Source organism: Hylobates moloch, unplaced genomic scaffold, assembly GCF_009828535.3.
Source record: "Hylobates moloch isolate HMO894 unplaced genomic scaffold, HMol_V3 SCAFFOLD_16, whole genome shotgun sequence".
NCBI lineage: Eukaryota > Metazoa > Chordata > Mammalia > Primates > Hylobatidae > Hylobates > Hylobates moloch.
Window position 1 is genome coordinate 79,361,697 of NW_026652291.1, and position 24,688 is coordinate 79,386,384.

Below are 24,688 nucleotides of genomic sequence, written 5' to 3' on the forward strand. Positions count from 1 at the left end.
TGATGTAATGTACTTAATGTAATAAAACTGTTCTCCATTTACTATTATATTGATGAAGTTCAAACATATTACTGTGTTGTTTGAAAGTTGTTTTGAGTGCTTTATAATATTCAGAAGTGAATATAACAAAATAAATGTTGTTTTTAGTACCTTATACTATTCAGAAGTGAATATAACTCAAGTTTTTCATCTACTTCTCTTCATGGGCACTGAATTGTTTTCAGTTTTTTCTGTTTTCCCCACTATCCGTATAAAAAATCTTGTGCACATCTTCTGCTCTTTAGGCAAGAAGATTCCTTTAGATAAATATCTGCAGGAAGAACTGTTGGTCATAGACCATGAAAAGGTTCAACCTCAGGAGGTGATCTCAAAAGTTTTTCAAAGTGGTTGATTTGCTTGGAAAGCCCAGTTACGCATTCCCATACAACTCTGGGATGGAGATACACTGCTTTGATATGAACACCTGTCTGGAACTTCCTATAAAAGAAGTTAACTTCAATTGCTGAAACTACTACAGTTTTCAGATTATATGTTAGTGAAGCCTAGGCTACCTTAGTTAACAAACACAGATGATATATATCTTCTTCAGAATTTCATGTAGATTTGCTAGTGCATATCATGGTACGTTTCATATAACTGGAATTTAATGGAATACATGTGTGGGAATGCATTGTGTGCTCGCATGTAGTTTCCGTACCACAATTTAAAAACCTGAGGCATCAAAATAACTAATAAACTTTCACAACATATATTCTTCAGGCTCCAGATCTGGATGTTATCATTTAGTAGGTCTGGGATGGGCCCTAGGAATTGTTACATGATTATATATAAACAGATGATAATATTACACAGCTCTGTTTGAAAACAACTGATTTTAGGGTTCATTAGAAATTCCGGTAAAATAACAAAATCTGACTGTAAAATACATCTCTCAAAACATGCCACTTATAGGACTTGTTGGAATTTGTAGCTAGTTTTTGAAAATTCTGAAGAATATTTACGCTTTATATATACGAGCATAGAAATCTTGATTTAATAAGCCTCAGTTTAGCCACTAGGCTTTTCGTATATTGACCCACCATCTCAATGCACATTTTGATAATGACTTGCTTATAAAATTAGACTCTCAAGTGAGGAATATTATTTCTGTTTTTCTCCTTTGAGTCAGAAAAAGTTAAGATTGTACCACAGCTTGCAAGTAAATGATTGTTTTCCTTGTGAATTTATCAGATATTGTTATTCTATTGCCAGCAACCTTAGTTCTACTGGTAAAAAATGTGCACAGAATATACTCTGCTGAAGGACTTCATCTCAGGAGCTGAGCATACAAAAGTAAAAATACCCTAAAAAGGATACGGATATACAATTCACATTTCTTAGATACTTATTATCATGTAACCCATTAAAGAAGAACATAAAATTGTCAGTTTGATCAACAATTGGGTCATCAACCCATGCTTTGAAATCTTAAACTTATCAATTATTTAGTTCCAAACTATATTTCTAACTGCAGTTTCTTTCATACAAGCTGCCTTCTGTCTTGCCCTTACCATCTACTGTGTTTTTTATTCTGATATACCCTTATCCAACATATCCTCCTGGCTCATTTCTTCAGTTCACCCAGATGCCAACTCAAATGTCAAATGTCAAAATTTGGGAGGTCTCCTTGAAGAAACCTTATGTAAAATTGAACCTTCCTGCCTATGCTCTCCCTTTCCCCTTGTCATTTCCCATAAACTTAATATTTACCTCAATTTAATATCAAATAAATTATTGCTTGCTTAGTTTTAGTCTTTCTGCATTAAAATACAAACTTTATGATGGTAGGGACTTTGAACTGCTCTCACTGCTATATGCCCAGAAAACATGAGAATAGCGGCTCTTAGTTAAATTTTATCATAAATAAAAGAAGTGTTTAGTAAATCTCAAAGTGCCATTCGTCAAATTAAACATACACATCATTCCTTATAAGAAGCATAATAAGAGTGGCTAATTATCTTTAAATTTGGATTGTGTAGAGAGTTTTAATATAAAATAATCTGTAATCAATTATTTTTTCTTATTATTGCTTTTCTTCTCTTCCCAAGTACAAGAAAATTGCCCAAAAAAGTAGTTTGCTTAAAATAGTATTTCAAAGACAATCATCATTGTTTCTTTAATAGTTGGGTGATTGAGAGCCAACAGACAATCAGTAGCGTCATGAAACGTTTTCAACAACTCCAAATGAAAAAAAAGTAAAAAATCAATACAGTCTTTGTTTTAACCTTTCTAGAGGAAATTCTTACTTATATTTGTAATACCACATAACTTTTTAAAGTCAAAAAAGAAAATAATAGATAAAAATACAATTAATTTACAGGATATCATTAAATAAATTGTCAAACAAGAAGTAAACATTTTCACTACTAGAGGCCATCTTCAAATTTTTAAGAAAAATTTCTTGATAATAAGGAAAATTTCTGATCAAAATTTACTATACTTTAAAACATTTTAGGAATCAAAATGATATTACCTTAAATATTTACTTTGGGGCCCATTTCTATAAAATACAAAGATGTTACATTATGCCATGCTGCTGGGGTTTAAGCCTTGGGCTAATTTTCTTCTGATTTTTCATGTCCCACAGACACTGTTTACTGATATTTTTCTATGTACGAATGTTCCAAACTGAAAAAACGTCACAATTCAAACCACACATCATATACATAAGTGAATACTTATGTTTTAGACCAAAATTTTGTTATATGAGAAAAAAATACCTTATTCAAAAACAAGATCTAGAAATAGCCTAAATATATTTCTTGGGATGCCTCCAAGCTTTTCTTCTATGTCAAACATAATATATTCAGGATTTTCTGTTGGTAAAGTAAATTACAGATCTGGTTCTCTGAGATCACAATAATACCAGGGCAACATTTTCGTCCGGAAAATTTTTTCTTAACAATGTAACGGGGTCTATCATTAAAACAGCCCTATTGGTCAATCCTTATTGCTCTTCCAGCAATCTAGTCCAAGAAGAAAGCCCATTATTAGTCAGTCACAATCATTTTCACAAAAGACTCTGTGCTACTTAGTGATTTACGCTTTGCCCACACAATGAGAAAGACAGCAAAGAACAGCAGAGTTTATCATAGGCTAACATTAACTTGATATTTCTCCAAATTATTTACACAACCCATCCTGGTAGTTTAATAAATTATGTTATTTAGATTTAAATCCAGGCAGAAACAATATAACTCAATTAAAATAATAAATGTCAGTTTATTCTCTATATTGTAGTTGCTTCTGTCATTCTATTACCAAGTATCTTCTCTCTTTCTCTCTCTGTCTCTCTCTCTCCTCTCTCTGTCTCTCATATACAATGTGTGTGCTAATTATATATTTACACATAAACATTTCCACTGATTAGAAGTGGCCCACAGATCTTCAGAAGTTTTTTAACATTTGTATACTTGATCATAAGGATTAAATGTAACTATATTCTGACAGAATGAGGTGGGTTAAAAGGCAAACAGTTGGCCTGGCATGGTGGCTCAGGCCTGTAATCCCAGCAATTTGGGAGGCCAAGGTGGGCGGATCACCTGAGGTCAGGAGTTCAAGACCAGCCTGGTCAACAAGGTGAAACCCCATCTCTCTAAAAATACAAAAATTAGCCGGGCTTGGTGGCAGGTGCCTATAATCTCAGCTACTCAGGAGGCTGAGGCAGGAGAATCTCTTGAATTCGGGAGGCGGAGGTTGCAGTGAGCTGAGATGGTGCCATTGCTCTCCAGCCTAGGGAACAAGAGTGAGACTCCTCAAAAACAAAAAAAAAAGGCAAGCAGTTAATTACAGGATTGATATTACAGATTTTTTCTGTTTTATGTTCTACTCCACGCAATGATTCTTAGTAGATAGTTTCTTATAATGTGATCGAAAGCAAAAGTTACCTTTGTTATTCAATGGAGAGTAATATCTACGAAAAGTAATCATAGATAATGATTGCTTTTCATCTCTGCATGCAAATGACATTTATAATTGACATGTGACTAAAAAAAGGCCATTGAAACACAAAAAATAGATGAGTGTATGTGTGCTTATTTTCATGTAATATTGATTGATGAAATTCCTGATAAAGCAAAGGAATATTAAAGTAAATGAAAAAGGCAAATATAACAAAGGTTTTGCAAAGGTAATTTTACGGCAGATATAAATACCTACTACTTTACAAATACTACCACTTTACAAAGTAGTAAAGTCATAGTAGATATAATAGGACTTCCTCTAAGTTAGAAACAGTGGATATTTTGAATCAAAAGTAATAAATTTATAAAAGTATCCTACGTTTTATAGCTGTCATTTACTTGCAGAACTTACTGTTTTGTGGATTATGAATAAAAAGTCACATTTTCAAAGGAGGGTTCTAATTATAATGGTGTTTGCACAAGTGCCATAATTTCTAGCCCTAATTCTAAGATCTTTTCATTAGGTGCTACTATCTGTTAAATTGAAACTTTTCTTTTATATCTAAAATTAAATGTCTTTCAACAACAAATAATTCTGTGACACATAGCATTTTTGATAATTATCCAAATGCTAGTCTTTAGGAATAGTTATATGACTATCAGAAAAAACTGTCAGCTTTTTTACCTAAAATGTTACTTAAAGGCATACACTCAAAAATAATAAAGCTTTCTAGATGCATTTAAGTAGACATTAATTTTCCTAATATAAATATAAATGTTATGGGGTGAATTCCACAGTTTGAGATTTTAATTGTGTGAACACTTCCTTTGAAAGCTTTAGCAAATGAAATACTTGCAATAGTTTATTTCTTTAAGGGAATCCTTCAAAAAGTCAATATCCTAGCTATATATAATTACATTAAAGTATTGGGTATCCTTAAATTTAATTCCATATAGGCCATGTAACTAACTACAACCCAATAAAAAAAGGAGCAAAATTGAAAATATAGCAAAACAATTCATTTCCAAAAAGAGCAACCAAAAAATATCAAATATAAATATAAAAGTCAGTTAACAATTATTTCATTAACATTTATTTCAGCAGAAAAACATTAATTTACATAATAATAAACGTTGTTACCATTCTAATTTTTATAATTCATTTGAAGCAAGCAATATTTGCTTGCTAAAAATAACATATATCTATAAAGAAATTTTTTTTTTTTTTTTTAGAGGCAGTCTCGCTGTCGCCCAGGCTAGAGTGCAGTGGCGTGATCTCGGCTCACTGCAGGCTCCGCCCCGTGGGGTTCACGCCATTCTCCTGCCTCAGCCTCCCAAGTAGCTGGGACTACAGGCACCCACCACCTCGCCCGGCTAATTTTTTGTATTTTTAGTAGAGACAGGGTTTCACCGTGTTAGCCAGGATGGTCTCGATCTCCTGACCTCGTGATCTGCCCGCCTTGGCCTCCCAAAGTGCTGGGATTACAGGTGTGAGCCACCGCGCCCTGCCAGAAATGTTTTTACTTAATTTTACGGGTATTATATAACTTAAATTTTGTGCTTGCGTTGTAAAATCTGTATATCCTAATGTATCAATGCATCAAAAATACAAATAGAAACTCAGTCTTTATTTTCATTCACCTTTCCCCTAATAGTTTATGTATTTTATTGGTTATTTTAATACATGGTACCATAGTAACTCCACTAGCTAATTAATGAGTATAATCTCTGAAATTCTTAGATAAAAAACAATAGTAATTAAATGATTATTTATTTATTTTGAGACAGAGTCTTGCTCTGTTGTCACTCTGGAGTTCAGCGGCACAATCTTGGCTCACTGCAATCTCCACCTTCTGGGTTCAAGACATTCCCTTGCCTCAGCCTCCGGAGCAGCTGGGACTAAAGGCGCCCGCCACTATGCCTGGCTAATTTTTTGTATTTTAGTAGCGATGGGGTTTCACCATGTTGGCCAAGATGGTCTCTATCTCTGACCTCGTGATCTACCTGCTTCGGCCTCCCAAAGTGCTGGGATTACAGGCGTGAGCCACCATGCCCAGGCCAAATGATCATTTTTATTGCTAATTTTATTAATACAATATAACACATTAAGAAAATTGACTGCTTTTAAGCCATTCTTTTGATCTAGGAATCATTGTACTTTTTTTCTGTTTAGTATTGCTGTCTAACAGACTTTTAGAAAAGCTACGGACTTGAAATTACAGTTATTCAAAAAGTTTCGAATAATTTTTTTGATATTGATGTAACTCTTTCTCCAGGGCTCTGCAGTGAAATGCTGGCACTAAAATTGCATTTCTCCTAATTCTGGTAATTCCTCTATTGTTACTTAAATAAGTAGCTAGAATTAACTTCTTACCAAGGAAGCAAATGTGGAGATACTGAGAAATAAGATTTTGGGGAATTTTTCAGTTAATATAATAGTAATTAGAAAGTTGAGCTGTATTTTTTTTTAAGCTAAGATGTTTTCAACTATACATATCAAGCTGAATAAAATTAAAAGCACCTCAGGGTTATTCTTCTATACTTTTTATTTTATAAGATGACTTTAGCTTTTAGCATACATATTTTTAATGTTATAATTTAAGTGTGAGAAATAAAACTCAGCAAATGTTTAAATAAAATTATTGAGAAATGAAGTTTTTGTATGTTGAAAACATTTTTAGCTATATTTTCAAATTGTCATCTTTGCAGCATTAGTAAACCAAATGGAAAGGCATTTATCATTATAAGAGCAAAAAAGAATACTATGAGTAACTATTTCAAAAACATTACTTCAGGAGCATATACCACCCCATTTTTTAATTCTGCTACTGTCAAAATAAAATTGTACATATTATATTTTGGTGTTTTTCAGTTATAATTCTAAGAAACCATTTTGTTAAAAAAGTGGTATTGTACAACAGGTGCTAGAGAGGATGTGGAGAAATAGGAACACTTTTACACTGTTGGTGGGACTGTAAACTAGTTCAACCATTGTGGAAGTCAGTGTGGCGATTCCTCAGGGATCTAGAACTAGAAATACCATTTGACCCAGCCACCCCATTACTGGGTATATACCCAAAGGACTATAAATCATGCTGCTATAAAGGCACATGCACACGTATGTTTATTGCGGCACTATTCACAATAGCAAAGACTTGGAACCAACCCACATGTCCAACAACAATAGACTGGATTAGGAAAATGTGGCACATATACACCGTGGAATACTATGCAGCCATAAAAAAATGATGAGTTCATGTCCTTTGTAGGGACATGGACGAAACGGGAAAACATCATTCTCAGTAAACTATCGCAAGGACAAAAAACCAAACACCGCATGTTCTCACTCATAGGTGGGAATTGAAGAATGAGAACTCATGGACAGAGGAAGGGGAACATCACACTCCGGGGACTGTTGTGGGGTGGGGGGAGGGGGGAGGGACAGCATTAGGAGATATACCTAATGCTAAATGACGAGTTAACGGGTGCAGGAAATCAACATGGCACATGGATACATATGTAACAAACCTGCACATTGTGCACATGTACCCTAAAACCTAAAGTCTAATAATAAAAAAAAAAAGTGGTATTGTCTATTTAAAATTTTCAATATGTGGGATTTGTTTGTGTCTTTTGTTTCTCTAAGAAAAAAAAAAACAACTATCCAAATCTGAGGAAGAAAAGGGGCATACAAATTCCAAAAGCTAAAAACATTACAAATGAATGGAACCCAGAGAGGAAAAAACAGATCCATTACAACCAAATTGCCAAAGTCAAAGACAAAGAAAAAAAGTTGAAGCAACAGGACAAAAGAAAATCCCACAGTATTATTACAAGAGTTGTCCTAAGATTTCTCAGTGGGTTGCTAACAAAAAACATCGTAGGTCAAAAGAGTATGAGATGGTAGAATTAAAGTGCTAAAAGAGAAAAACACCACAAAACAAGAATATTATAACCAGCCAAAATGAAGAAGTAATAATAACAATATTAAAACTTCCCAGATAAACAAAAGCTGAGAAGACCACCCTGGACAACATACTAAGATCCATCCCTACAAAATTAAACAACAAATATTCTAAAAAATAAAGGGGAAGTAACACTTTCAAGCTTATTTTAAGGACAGCATTATTCTGATATAAATATACAAAGACACCACAGGAAAAGAAAACTGTAAACATTGATGCAAAAAAACCTCAACAAAATATTGGGAAATCAAATTCAACAGCACATTATAAAGTATTATACCACCATGACTAATTGAGATTTAATTCTGGAAACCAAGGTTGTTTCAACATGTAAAAATCATTCAATGTAATATAGTGCAATAACAGAATAAAGAAAAAAAATATGATCATCTCAATTCATGCAGAAAAGGTATTTGAGAAACTCTGACATCCTTTTGTGTTAAAAACTTTCAACAAACTGGAAATAATGGGAGTATAATAAAGGTCATATATGAAAAGCAGGAAACTAGCATTATACTCAATTATAGCAAACTAAAATTTTTTCCTATAAGATTGAGAACAAGGAAATGTTATAGGAGTTATTAAGAAATTAGTTTAGGCAGATAGAGAGGAAAAAGGGTCCTTGGGAAGTTTTTGTTTCTTTTAAAGCAGCTACAGAAATGTTTCTTGTCTAGCAGGAAAGTCCTGGCTCTTAGAGCCAGGCCGGCAAAATTTAATATGAACAGCCAGCCCTTAGAAACTGGATCCACCCAAACATGGTGATTTCCACCTTCTTCTTACCCTTGTCCTGACATGTGCCTGGCCTCATGGCCACCCCCACATATCCCCACTTGTCTAGAACATCATGGTGAAGGGCATTTGCATATTAAAAGGCTAGGGTGTGAGAGCAAGTTTTTTCACTGGACTTGTGAATGAGATACCTGGTCAAACCAATCACCTGAGCCCTATGCAAATCAGACACCACCTCCTCCAGCCTCCTCATAGAAGCAGCCACTTTTCTGCCCCACACGGGGTTCTCTGTTTGTTCAAATCCCTCCTTTCCCTGTCTCTGTATGGGGGAGCTGTTTATTTCTTCCTTTTTTCTTGCCTATTAAACTTTTTGCTCCTTAAAACCACTCCATGTGTGTCTGTGTCATTAATCATATGGGCATGAGACCAAGGACCCTGGTGTTCCTCCAGTCATCGGAGCCATATCAGCAAGGATACCCCCCTTGCCACTTCTATCCAAAACAGTACTGGAAGTTATTACCAGCGTGATAAGGAAAACAAGTCAAATCAAAACAAAACAAATAGCAGGCATTCAAGCTGTAAAGAAAGGAGTAAAATTACCTCTGTTCACTGATGACATGACTTCATATGTAGAAAACTCTCAGGAATCCACAATAATCCCTGTTAACAATAATAAACAAATTCAGTAGAAATGCACAATACAAAATCAATAGGCAAAATCTTTTGTTTATACATACCAACTTTGAACAATACAAAAAAGTATTAAAGAAAAATTCTTATTTACAATAGCGTGAAAAACAGTAAAATATTTTGTAATAAATTTACTCTGGGAACAAAATGACTTGTACTCTGAAAACTGAAAAACATTGCTTAAGGAAATTAAAGAAGACACAACTTATGCTCATAATTAAAAGACTGAATATTTTTGAAATAATACCCAAAACAATACCCAAAATAATACACAAAACAATCTCCAGATTCACTGCAATCCCAATCGAAATCCCATTGGCATGTTTTGCAGAAATAGAAGAAAAATCATTCAGAAATTCGTATGCATTATTAAAAGATCAAGAGTAGCCAGAACAAACTTGAGAAAGAAAATAAACGTGGAGATACGATGCTTTCAGATTTCAAAATGTATTACAAAGCTACAATCATCAAAGCAGTATTGTACTGGCATATAGAAAAATATACAGATCAACGGAGCTAAATAAGAAGCCCAGAAATAAACTGTCACATATAAAATCAAATGAGTTTGACAAGAGTTTGAAAGCCGAAAAATGAGAAAATGAGAGTTTTTTTTTTTTAAAAAATATGTTGAAAAAACTGAAGGTCTATCTACACACACATAAAAAAAAAAAAAAAGAAAGAAATTGGGCCTGTACTTTGCACAAAATAAAAAAATTAACTCAAAATGGATTAAATACATAAACTTAAGACCTTAAACTGTAAAACTCCTAGGAATAAACAAAGAGGAAAAGCCTTATGATATTGAGTTTAGCAATGATTTCTAGGATATTACACCAAAACAAACACACAAACAAATGAAAAATAAAACAGGCAACAAAAGCAAAAATAGACAAATGTGACTATATCAAACTTAGAAGCTTCTGTATAGCAAAGGAAACAATCTAGAGTTAAAAGGCAACCAAAAGATTAGGGGAACATATTTGAAAACCATGTATCTAGTAAGGAGTTAATGCTCATGAAAATAAAAAACTTGTATGACTCAACAACAGCAAAATATATTTGATTAATAAATGAGCAAAGGACTTGATTAGACATTTTTCCAAAGAAGATACATAAATGGCCAACAGCATATAAAAAGATACTCAACATCACTAATTATCAGGGAAATGCAAATAAAAAACCTCAATGAGCCATAATCTCACACCTGTTAGGATGGCTGTTACCAAAATAAAATAAAATAACATGCATGAATCATAAGTACTGGCACAGATGTATAGAAGTAGAACTCTTGTGCACTGCCTTGGAGAATGTAAAACTATGCAATCATTACGGAAGGCAAAAAACTTCTCAAGAAATTAAAAATAGAATTGTCATATGATCTAGTAATTCTACTTCTGACTATACATAAAAAAATTGAAAAAATGGGTCTTAAGGAGATAGTTGCACACCCGGCTTTATTGCAGCATTATTCAGAATAGCTAAGTGGTGGAAACAAACTAAATGGCCATCAATGGATGAACAGATAAACAAACATTTGGTATATACATACAATGGAATATTATTTTTCCTTACAAAAAGGAAATCCTTTCATATGCTACAACATGAATTTGACCTAGGACAGAGAGGTTGTATCATTAATAAATTCTGTCAGAGTAAGTGATAAGTTTCTTATAATTGTTCCTATTTGTATGATTCTCACATTGAGAAGAATGTTCTGTAATTATTCACATAAAAACTTGAATTAATAATTCCCCAAGCAGAGTAGCCAAAATACCCAAACATTCAAAAGTAACCCCATTTTGAGTCTCAATCAGAGTTTGAATTTCTAGCCTTGGTGATTTATAGAAGTAGGGTCTCTGTGTACAGGAAGGTTTCAGGGTAATATTTATAAAGTCCATAAGGTATTTATCTTACATAAGCAGAACTAGGTCTCCTGGCTACAAAAAAAGTAGAGTTTAGTTGAAGCACACAGAAATCTAAAAAAAAAAAAAAAAAAGATTTATTTATGATAAAAGGTCTGAACCAAGGCCTTGTATTAGCTAGGTTACATATCTGTACCTTTGTCTCTTTTAATGATTTGACCCATCACCCTACAAAGTTTATTGAATATAAATTTACTGTTACCTAGGGTATGATAAATCAAATGTAATTTTTTTTTTCCTGTGGGAGAGAGGGCCACTGACTATATCACAGGTCATTCTGTATAAGGTTATTTGGCCATGTAAGTTCAAGTAAAAATATCATTGGCTGAAATTCCCTTATGTCTCATTTGATGACACTAGGATTTCCCAGATTGCTTATTCATAAAGATGTGGTATGGGATGGCATATCTAGCAGTCAGTAAGCTTGAAGACATTGACTACTGTTTAAGATATTCTAAAAATGCCATTAGAATGAGTGTTTTGTACCCCAACAATTATAAAAAGGGGGGGGGAAGAAAAGGTATGTTATGGGTGGACAACAACTTGCGATCTACAGAAAGTGAGAAGAGTGACTATAAGCTAACAGAAAAAAAATAGATAAGGATTTTGGTTTGGAATCTTGGGTGGAAACCATACACTACTGAAGTCGTTAGCTTGTTCTGAAGGTTCTAGGTTAAATACCTGCTGCCAGAGATTAGCTGCTCTTGGAGAATCTCTTAGAATCTTGAGTTTGTGGTACTAGAGTATGATATAGTTTAGATGTTTGTCCTCAGTGTTGGAGGTGGGGCCTAGTAGGGAGGTGTTTGGCTCATAAGGACAGATACCTCATGAATAACTTGGTGCCGTTCTTGTGATAGTGAAAGAGTTCTCAAGAGATCTGGTTGTTTAAAAGTGTGTGCAGAGACCCAGGAATTTTACATACTCTAGCCCCAGGATCCCCCACAAGGCAGGAGGTCCATCCATACAGCCCCTAAGAAGGAAATCCAAAGAGCCAAGCAGGGCTATTCTGCAGGCCCCACTTCTGCAGCGCCTCACACATTAAGACCCACTTGCTTAGAATTCCAGCCAGCTGACAGCAACAGGCTGGATTCTGCCTGAGTCAGAACCAAGTTCTGGGAAGGCAGGGTGGCCACTAACTTTGCAGTTTGGTAGACTTAGTTGTTCCAGCTTGCACCTTTGGGAATACTAATGGTCCAGACAAGGAAAGACACGCCCAGACGAAGCACAGCTGCCTTACCAGATTGTCGCTAGACTGCATCTTTAAGTGGGGCCGTGATTCATTCATCCTCACTTGGCAGGACCTCCCTGAAGGTGTTTCAGCCATCTGCAAAAATTCTGTGGACAGAGCTTTGATCTCTCCCTGGGATGGAGCTCCTGGTGGGAGGGGCGGCTGCCATCTCTGCGGTTCAGTCAACTCAACCATTCCAGCCTGCCAGCCTTGAAAGTCCAAAAGATCTGGACGAGAAAGGGTCCTCCCCAATACAGCATACCTGCTGTACCGAAAAGCAGCCAGACTGTTTCTTTAAATGGGTCCATGATCTCATTCCTCCTGACTCCGTGAGACTTCCCAACAGGGGCTCCAACCACCTCTTACAAATGTGTTCAGGCTGGCAACACGTCAATACTCCCTGGGACAGAGCCTCCAGAGGAAGGAATTCTTTGCAGTTTCACAGACTTGACCGCATATATCTCCAGGCACAGAAAAAAACAAGGTGACTAGGGTCTGGAGCAGACCCCCAGCAAGGTGTAGCAGCCCTACAGAAGAGTGGCCTGGCTGTTAAAAGCAAAACAAAGTAACAGAAAACAACAACATCAATAGAAAGACCCCACAGAAACCCCATTTAAAGGTCAGCAACCTCAAAGGTTGAAAGTAGACAAGCCCACAAAGATGAGAAAGAACCAATGCAAAAATGCTGAAAACTCAAAAAGCCAGAGTGCTTCTTCTCCAAATGACTGTAATGCCTCTTCAGCAAGGACACAGACCTGGACTGAGGCTGAGATGGCTGAATTGATAGAAGTAGGCTTCAGAAGGTGGGTAATAACCAACTTGGCTGAGCTACAGGAGCATGTTGTAACCCAATGTAAAGAGGATAAGAATGATAAAACAATACAGGAGCTGACATCCAGAATAGCCAGTTTAGAGAGGAACAGAGCCAACCTAATAGAGCTGAAAAGCACTATGAGAACTTCACAATGCAATTACAAGTATCGATAGCAGAATAGACCGAGGGGAGGAAAGAATCTCAGAGTATGAAGACCATCTTTCTGAAATAAGAGGGGCATATAAGAATAGAAAAAAAAGAATGAAAAGAAATGAAAAAAACCTCTGAGAAATATGGGATTATATAAAGAGACCAAACCTACAACTGATTGGGGTACCTGAAAGAGACAGGAAGAATGCAACAAAGTTGCAAAACATACTTTCAGGCAGTCATACTGGAAAACTTTCCCAACTAGCAAGAGAGACCAGTATTCAAATTCAGGAAATTCAGAGAACCCCAGTAAGATACTCCACAAGAAGATCAACTGCAAGACACATAATCATCCGATTCTACAAGGTTGAAACGAAAGAAAAAATGTTAAGGGCAGCCAAAGAGAAAGGCAAGGTCACCTACAAAGGGAAACCCATCAGAATAACAGTGGACCTCTCAGTGGAAACCCTACAAGCTAGAAGAGATTGGGGACCACTGCTCAACATTCTTAATAAAACATAATTTCCAACTCAGAATTTCATATCCAGCCAAACTAAGCTTCATAAGTGAAAGAAGAATAAAATATTTTTCAGATAATCAAATGCTGAGTGAATTCATTACCACCAGGCCTGCCTTTCAAGAGCTCCTGAAGGGAGCATCAAATATGAAAGTAAAAACCATTATCAGCTACTACAAAAACACACCAAAATACACAGACTAGTGACAATATGAAGCAGCCACATAAACAAGTTTGCAAAATAAACAACTGGCAACATGATGACAGAATCAAATCTACACATAACAATACTAATCTTAAATGTAAATGGGCTAAGTTCCTCAATTGAAAGACTGTAGGCAAGCTGGATAAAGAGCCAAGACTCTTTGGTACGCTGTCTTCAAGAGACCCATTTCACATTCAAAGACACACATAGGCTGAATAGAAAGAAATGGAAGAAAATTTACCAAGCAAATGGAAAACAGAAAAAAAACAAGTTTCAAGCCTAGTCTCTGATAAAGCAGACTTTAAACCAACAAAGATAAAAAAAATACAAAGAAGGGTATTACATAATAGTAAAGGTTTCCATTTGACAAGAAGAGCTAACTATGTTAAATATATACACACCCAATCCAAGGGGACCTAGATTCATAAAGCAAGTTCTTAGAGACCTAGAAAGAGACTTAGACTCCCACACAATAATAATGGGAGACTTTAACACCCCATTGACAATATTAAACAGATCATCAAGACAGAACATTAACAAAGATATTCAGGACCTGAACTCAGCTCTGGATCAAGTGGACCTGATAGATATCTACTGAACTCTCCACCCTAAAACAACAAAATATACACACTTCTCATTGCCACACATCACTTACTCTAAAATTGATGACATAATTAGAAGTAAATCACTCCTCAGCAAATACAAAAGAACTGATATCATATCAAATAGTCTTGCAGACCACAGGACAATCCAATTAGAACTCAAGATTAAGAAATTCACTCAAAATTACACAACTACATGGAAACTGGACAACCTCCTTTGGAATGACTCTTGGGTAAATAATGAAATTAAGGCAGAAATCTAATTTTTGAAACTAATGAGAACAAAGAGACAACATACTAGAATCTCTGGGATGCAGCTAAAGCAGTGTTAAGAGGGAAATTTATAACACTAAATGCACACACCAAAAAGCTAGAAAGATCTCAAATTAACAATCTACTTAGAGAACCAAGACCAAACACATCCCAAAGCTAGCAGAAGACAAGAAACAACCAAGATCAGAGCTAAACTGAAAGAGATAGAGACACAAAAAACCCTTCAAAGGATCAACAAATCCAGGAGCGGGTGTTTTGAAAAAATAATAAAACAGACTGCTAGCTAGATGAATGAAGGAAAAAAGAGAGAAGAATAAAATAAACACAAAAAGAAATAATAAGGGGGAAATCATCGTGGACCACACAGATATGCAAATAACCATCACAGAATACTATAAATCCTTCTATGCATATAAACTAGAAAATCTAGAATACATAAATTTCTTGACACATATACCCTCCCAAGACTGAACTGTGAAGAAGTTGAATCCCTGAATAGACCAAGAACGAGTTCTGAAATTGAGACAGTAATAAATAGCATAGCCTATTAACCAATGAAAGCCCATAACCCAAGGCATTAACAGCTGAATTCTACCAGAGATTTCAGATAAGAGATGGCACCATTTCTACTGAAACTATCCCAAGAACTTGAAAACGAGGGACTAACTAATTCTATAATGCCTGCATCAGCCTGATAATAAAACCTGGCAGAGATACAAGAACAACAAAACTTCAGGCCAATATCTTTGATGAACATCGATGCAAAAACTCTCAACAAAATAGTAACAAACTGAATCCAGCTTTTCAAAGATAAGCTTTTCAAAATGCTTTTTCACCACAATCAAGAAGTCTTCATCCCCAGGATGTAAAGTTGGTTCAACATATGCAAATTAATAAATGTGATTTATCACATAAACAGAACTAAAGATAAAAACCACATGATCAGCTCAGGAAATGAAGAAAAGGGCTTCAATATAATTCAACATCTATCAGGGGAAATTCAGCCAGATATCAGGTGAAATTCACCCGTGATATTTCACATAGGTTCTTTTCTATTTTTTCTAAGTGTCAGCCAGTCTGAGAAATAAAGGGACAGAGGACAAAAGAGATAAATTTTAAAGCTGGGTGTCCGGGTCAGACATCACACATCAGCAGGTTCCGTGATGCCCCCCAAGCTGTAAAACCAGCAAGTTTTTATTAGTGATTTTCAAAAGGGGAGGGAGTGTATGAATAGGGTTTGGGTCACAGAGATCATGTGCTTCACAAGGTAATAGAATATCACAAGGCAAAAGGAGGCAGAGCGAGATCACAGGACCACAGGACTGGGGTGAAATTAAAATTGCTAATGAAGTTTCGGGCACGCATTTTCACTGATAAGATCTTATCAGGAAACAGGGTTTGAGAGCCGACAACCAGTCTGACCAAAGTTTATTAGGCGGTAATTTCCTCGTCCTCATAAGCCTGGGAGTGCTACGGGAGACTGGGGCTTATTTCATCCCTACAGCTGTGACCGTACAAGATGGCCACCCCTGAAGCAGCCATTTCAGATACCTACTCTCAGGGACACATTCTCTTTCTCAGGGATGTTCCTTGCTGAGAAAAAGAATTCAGTGATATTTCTCCCATTTGCTTTTGAAAAAAGAGAAATATGGCTCTTTTCCACTCGGCTCACCGGCAGTCAGAGTTTAAGGTTCTCTCTCTTGTTCCCCGAACATTGCTGTTATCCTGTTCTTTTTTCAAGGTGCCCAGATTTCATATTGTTCAAACACACATGCTCTACAAATGATTTGTGCAGTTGACACAATCATCACAGGGTCCTGAGGCGACATACCTCATCCTCAGCTTACAAAGATGACGGGATTAAGAGACTAAAGTAAAGACAGGCATAGGAAATCACAAGGGTGTTGATTGGGGAAGTGATAATTGTCCATGAAATCTTCACAATTTATGTTCAGAGACTGCAGTAAAGACAGGCGTAAGAAATTATCAAAGTATTAACTTGGGAAACTAATAAATGTCCATGAAATCTTCACAATCCACGTTCTTCTGCCATGGCTTCAGCCAGTCCCTCTGTTCGGGGTCCCTGACTTCCCGCAACAAACATCCCTTCATGTTAAAAACTTTCAATAAACTAGGTATTGAAGGAACATACCTAAAAATAATTAGAGCCATATTTGACAAACCCACAGCTAATTTCATACTAAATGGGCAAAAGCTGGAAGCATTCCTTTTGAAAACTGGCACAAGACAAGAAAGTCCTCTCTCACCACTTCTATTCAACATAGTATTGAAAGTTCTGGCCACAGTAATCAGGCAAGAGAAAGAAATAAAGGGTATTCAAGTAGGAACAGAGGAAGTCAATTTTTTTTTTCAGATGACGTAAGCCTATATCTAGAAAACCCCATTGTCTCAACCCAAAAACTTGTGAAGCTGATAAACAACTTCAGCAAATTCTCAGTATACAAAGTCAATGTGCAAAAACTGTTAGCATTCCTATACACCAACAACAGGCAAGCAAAGACCCAAATAATGAATGAACTCCCATTCACAATTGCTACAAAAAGAATGAAATACCTAGGAATACAGCTAACAAGGGAAGTGAAGGACATCTTCAAGGAGTACTACAAACCACTGCTCAAAGAAATTAGAAAGGGCATAAACAAATGGAAAAATATTCCATGCACATGAATACAAAGAATCAATGTCTTAGAAATGGCCAGACTGTCCAAATTAATGTATAGATGCAATGCTATATCCATTAAACTACCATTGACATTCTTCACAGAACTAGAAAAATTTATTTTAAAATTCACATGAAACCATAAAAGAGCCCAAATAACTAAGACAATCCTAAGCAAAAAGAACAAAGCCAGAGGCATCAGGCTACGTGACTTCAAACTGTACTACAATGCTGCAGTAACCAAAATAGCAAGGTGCTGGTACAAGAGCAGTCACACACACCAATGAAATAGAATAGTAAACTCAGAAATAAGACCACACACATACATCTGACCTTCCACAAACCTGACCAAAATAAGCAAGAGGGAAAGGATATTTTATGTAATAAATTGTGCTGGGAGAACTGGATAGCCACATGCAGAAAACTGAATCTGGACCTCTACCTTATACCATATAAAAAAAATCAACTCAAGATGAATTAAAGACTTGAATTTAAAATCCAAAACTAAAAAATCTGAAAGAAAATCTAGGCAATACCATTCAGGGCATAAGCAAGGATTTCATGATGGAAACACCAAAAGCAATTGCAACAAAAGTAAAAACTGGCAAGTGGGATCTAATTAATCTAAAGAGCAGGACAGCAAAAGAAACTCGCTGGAGTGAAAAGACATCTACAAAATGGAAGAAATTTTTTGCAATGTATCTATCTGACAAAGGTCTAATATCCAGAATATACAAAGAACCTAAACAAATTCACAAGAAAAAAGAACAAATAACTCCATTTAAAAGTGGGTAAAGGATATGATCAGACACTTCTCAAAAGAAGACATATATGTGGCCAACAAACATATGAAAAAAAGCTCAACATCACTGATCATTAGAGAAATGCAAATCAAAACCACAATGAGATACCATCTCACATCAGTTAGAATGGCTATTATTGCCGGGCGCGGTGGCTCACGCTTGTAATCCCAGCACTTTGGGAGGCCGAGGCGGGCGGATCACGAGGTCAGGAGATCGAGACCACAGTGAAACCCTGTCTCTACTAAAAATACAAAAAAATTAGCCAGGCGTGGTGGCAGGCGCCTGTAGTCCCAGCTACTCGGAGAGGCTGAGGCAGGAGAATGGCGTGAACCCGGGAGGCAGACCTTGCAGTGAGCCGAGATTGCGCCACTGCACTCCAGCCTGGGTGACAGAGCGAGACTCCGTCTCAAAAAAAAAAAAAAAAAAAAAAAAGAATGGCTATTATTAGAAAGTTAAAAAACAGCAGATGCCCGAGAGGTTGTGGAAACAAAGGAAGAGTTTTACACTCTTGGTGGGAGTGTAAATTAGTTCAACCATTTTGGAAGACAGGGTGGTGATTCCTCAGAGACCTATAGGCTGAAATACCATTTGACCCAGCAATCTCATTACTGGTTATATACCACAAAGAACATAAATCACTCCATTATAAAGATGCATGTACATGTATGTTCACTGTGGTGCTTTTCACAGTAACCAAGACATGGAATCAACCTAAATGCCCATCAGTGATAGACTGGATAAAGAAAACAGGGTACATATATACCATGAAATATTATGAAGCCATGAAAAGGAATGAGATCATGTCGTTTGCAGGGACATGGATGGAGTTGGAAGCCATCTCCCTCAGCAAAATAATGCAGAAATAAAAAACCAAACACCGTTATGTTCTCACTTATGAACGGGAGCTGAATGAAGATAACACATGGACACATAGGGGAGACCAAAACACAGTGGAGCCTGTCAGGGTAGACGTGGGGGGAGGGAGAGCATCAGAAAGAATAGCCAATGAATGCTGTGCTTAATGCCTAGGTGATGGGATGATCTGTGCAGCAAACCATTATGGCACACATTTACCTATGTAACAAACCTGCACATCCTGCAAATGTACTCCTGAAGTTAAAATAAAAGTTGAAAAAAGAAAAAAAAATGTGTGTGGCAACTCTCCCCTTTGTCTTACTCACACTCTCATCATGTGAGGGGACTACCCCTGCTTCACCTTCTGCCATAATTGTTCCTGAGGCTGTCACCAGAAGCAGATGCTGGAGCCATGTTGGTGCAGCCTGAAATAGTGTGAGCTAATTAAACCTCCTTTCTTTATAATAACCCAGCCTCAGGTATTTTTTAATAGAAATGCAAAAGGAGCCCCCAAACCAGAGTGGCTTTTTAATTGTGTGTGGTTCTTAGGGTGGCATAGAAAAAAATCACTGCTCATTCATCATTTTACAGAGGCCGTGTCTGCAGAAGGAACTGTACTCGCTGTATCCACCTAGTTTACCCTTTGGCTGGAAATATTAGACAATATAAAAGAAGATATTTCATCACAGTATAATTTCTTCACAAATTTTTCAAATGACAAGAAAATGCAGCTGTAACCAAAGTTGTTTTCTCTGTGACACATTTGTTACTGAGCTCTGCACAGCAAAATAATCTATCAACAGAGTACACAGACAAGCTACAGGATGGGAGAACATTTTTGCAAACTATACATTAGACAAAGGTTTCATTTCTAGCATCTATAAGGAACTTAAACAATTTTATAAGAAAAAATGAATAACCCCATAAAATAGTGAGCAAAGGACATGAACACTTTTCAAAAGAAGACATATATGTGGCCAGCAAGTGTATGAAAAAAAGCACACATGAAAGATCATTAGAGAAATGCAAATCAAAACCACAAGGTAATACCATCTCACACCAATCAGAATGGCTATTACAAAAAAAGTCAAAAAACAACAGATATTGTTGAGGTTGTGGAGAAAAAGAAATGCTTATACACTGTTGGTGGGGGTGTAAATTAGTTCGACCATTGTGAAAGACAGAGGGTGATTCCTCAGAGACCTAAAGACAGAAGTAATATTCAACCCAGAAATCCCATTACTGGGTATATTACCCAAAGGAATAGAGATTATTATATTATAAAGACACATGCATGTATATGTTCACTGAAACACTCTTCACAATAGAAGACAGGGAAAAAAAAACCTAAATGCCCATCAATTATAGACTGGATAAAGAAAATTTGGTACATATGTACCATACTATGCACCCATAAAAAAGAAAGAAATAATGTCCTTTGCAGGGACATGGATAGAGCTGGAAGCCATTTTCCTTAGAAAACTAATACAGGAACAGAAAATCAAATACTGCATGTTCTCACTTGTATGTGGGAGGTAAATGATGAGAACATATGGATGACAAAGAGAAACCACAGCCACTGGGGCCTATCTGAGCGTGAAGAGTGGGAAAAGGGAGAGGATCAGGAAAAATAACTAATGGATACTAGGCTTAATACATGAGTGGTGAAATAATCTGTACAACAAAGCCCCATGACACAAGCTTACGTATGTAACAAACCCGCACATATGCACCTGAACTTAAAATAAAACTGAAAAACAATTTAAACCACTTATCAATAGTGAGTTAATTAAATCATATTTAACTGAAGAAACTTAAGAAATGTTTCCAGAGAAAACAAACTTTTTAAGAGTGGTTAGGCTTTTGGTGAGAACACTTGTTTGAATAGTTGTGGAAATTCTAAGCAACATAAATAATAAAGAAGAACAGCTCGAAGTAAAAAAGCAAGACATGTAAAATAAACAAAATTTCAAGTAGTTTTCCTTGTGTCAAATATTACAGATACTACTTAGTTACCATTTTTTATTTGAAGCCTTAATGTCAAGTTTGAAGTGACTATAGAACTAGCTTCTATCTGGAGTCTACGTGGAACAAGTGTAGGGGAGTCTGTTTTCAAGAAAGCTGAGAAAACACTGAGATACAACCTGAAATGGAATTTGCTAAGATGTGTTAAAACTGGTATATGTTGGGTCCAAAAGGCTTAATTAGATAAATTTACAAAGGTGGTAAAAATGTAAGCCATTTAAATTTGATGTTTATTCATTGCATCTCTTATCAGCAGGTACTTTGTGGAAAATATTTGAATAGTTTATTAAGCCAGTAGTGATGATAGTAAACTCAAGTCACCCTCAGGGAATTAACCATCATAACTTCTCTAATTTTTGGTGAGAAATACAAGCTGAATGTTCTTACTTGCTTAACAACACAGCAGTTCAATCGCTTAGTGAAAGTAAAGTTTTATTGTGACTTTTGGAAATCACATTTGTTATTTAAATGTTTATGAATGAGCGGAAACACCCTCAGCCACTGTTACCAATTACTGAATGGCTTTGGAAATTAATTTTGCTGCAGACTTGATAATATGTCTTAATTAATTCAATCTAAAATTCCAAGGCAAAACACTGATTAAATATAAAGTATTTGATAACAACTAATGTATTTTAATTATAAGTTATGTCAGCTGCTTTACACATTTCTGTGATGTTAAGAAAATTAAAAGCAGAAATGGCATTTCAATTCCTAGACAAATTTGCAGCAAACGTTTTTCAAGCTCAAATTTTAATTCTAGCCATGTTTTTCTGCCCATGAGGCTGATGAAAAGGCTATTTCGATATTTCAAAATTCATTTACCTCTGCAATTGAGGAACTTCTACTTAGCTTTCAAGTGGATGCAATTTATCTGAAACACAGTGACATACTAAAAGGTAAATATTAAAAAAAAAAGAATTCTATATGGTTTCCAGGCTATAGATATACTAATTTAAAATCATGTTTTCAGAGACTGACACCAAAATTTGCAGTTCCTAACTGTGAGAAAAGAAATTTTAAGATGTAATACAAATAAATCTAATTACAGATATTAATAGTTAAAAATTTGCAATGGATTTTGACTACAGCAAACATTAACTCCGAACCCCAATAAGCAAAATGTTTTGCTTTCTAAAAGTATAAAATCAAATTATTCTGAGAAGACCAGCATCACAAAAAAGTGGTAAATTTTCATTGTTTTATAAATCTTGTCAATAAAAATTACATAAATTTATTTTCTCTTCCCTTATATAACTATCTATATATCATTGATGTTGCATCTTGGCCAGCAAACCTTAAACTACTTATTAGTTTTGTAGAAAATATTTACTGAGTCCTGATGTTAGAAATAATATTATTTCTTTTCAACTGTATCAAGCTATTTCTTTTCCTTGGCAATTTAAAAATATATAACAATTTAAAATCAATATACATTAAGTTACTGTTTTTTCCTTCCTGAACAATTGCTATCATAAGGAACCTTCCCATTAAGTTAAAGCCTAATGAATTGACCATCAACTTTTACTGGCTTACTTTTCTGATTAGAATTAGTACATAAACATAACTTTGTTACTCTTTTAAAAATGCTTAGAAAAATTACAATATCATAGTTCACATAAGTCTGTTTAAAAATTTCATGTCACAGGTTGTTGACATAAGGGTAAATAATGATGGCATTCTTAAAAAGAGTCTTGGTAGATACACTACTAAGCAACTTACACACACAGCACCGACAACTACAAGTTTTAGTACCAGAACTATTGCCAACTTGCATGAAGTTCATCTGTCACATTTTAAAATGCTTTGAATTTGAACATACACACCATGGCAAAGAATTTTAAATTTAATGATTAAATCAGGTATGTAGTAATAGTTAAAAATTGTATCCTGATTATAGAGAAACCTGGAATAAGGCTTAATACAAGCTGTGACTAACAAAGAGTATTTTAAAACACAAATACCAGACTTTTATTTTATTTATCAGATTCAGTTTTTCCTTTGGTAGATGTGATGGTTAATAATGAATGTCAACTTGATTGACTTGAAGGATGCAATGTATTGTTCCTGGGTGTGTCTGTGAGGGTGTTGCCAGAGGAGATTAACATTTGAGTCAGTGTAATGGGAGAGACAGACTCATCCTCAATCTTGGTGAGCACAATCTAATCAGCTGCCTGTCCAGCTAGGATAAAAACAGGCAGAAGAATGCTGAAGGACTAGACTAGCTTAGTCTTCCAGCCTAAACCTTTCTCCCGTGCTGGATGCTTCCTGCCTTTAAATATCAGGTAAACTCCCAAGTTTTTCAGCTTTGGGACTCTTGCACCTTTAACCACAGACTGAAGGCTGCACTGTTGGCTTCCCTACTTTCGAGGTTTTGGGACTCGGACTGGCTTCTTTGCTCTTCAATTTGTAGATGGCCTATTGTGGGACTTCATCTTGTGACTGTATGAATCAATACTCCTTAATAAACTCCTCTTTGTATGTATGTGTATCCTATTGCTTCTGTCCCTCCTGAGAACCCTGATTAATACACTACACATTTAAACCACTAATGCTGCTATTCAAATTTGTATTTTGAAATTTCTGAGTTACTCTTACTAGAAAAAAAAGACCAATATTTTTCATAAACACAAAAATTCTAAACAAAATAGAAATAAGCTGAATCTGGTAACATATACAATATTTAATACACTATGCCCAAGCAGAACTTCTCAGGAATGCAAGCTCAGTCCAAACCTCAAATTAATTAATTCAATCAACATATTAACACACAAAATTAATAAACCAGATGATCCTACCAATTGATGCCAAGAATGCATTTAATAAAATACAACTTACATTCATGATAAAAACAAACAAAAAACAAAACCAACTTTTTCAGTGAATTATGAATATAAAAAAAATTTCTATCATGATAAAAAACATTTAAAATTTCATGTCTGATAAAACACTTAATGGAAAATAAAAAAGAATGATTTCCCCCTAAGACTGTGAACAAGGAAATGACGTCAACTCTGGCTACTCCTATTCAACATCATATCAGAATTAGTAGGCAGTGCAGTAAGAGAAGTAAAAGATTTATGGTTTATACAGAATAGAAAAGAAGGAGTAAAAGTCTCTATTCAAAGATAGCATGATCGTATACATAGAAAATTCCAGAGATGCCACAATAAATCTTCCAAAACTAGTTCCAAAACTAGTTAGTGATTTAACAAAACCAGAGGATAAAAAGGCAACATAAAGAAAGCAATCATAATTATATTTACCAGCAATAATTAGAAAATGAAAC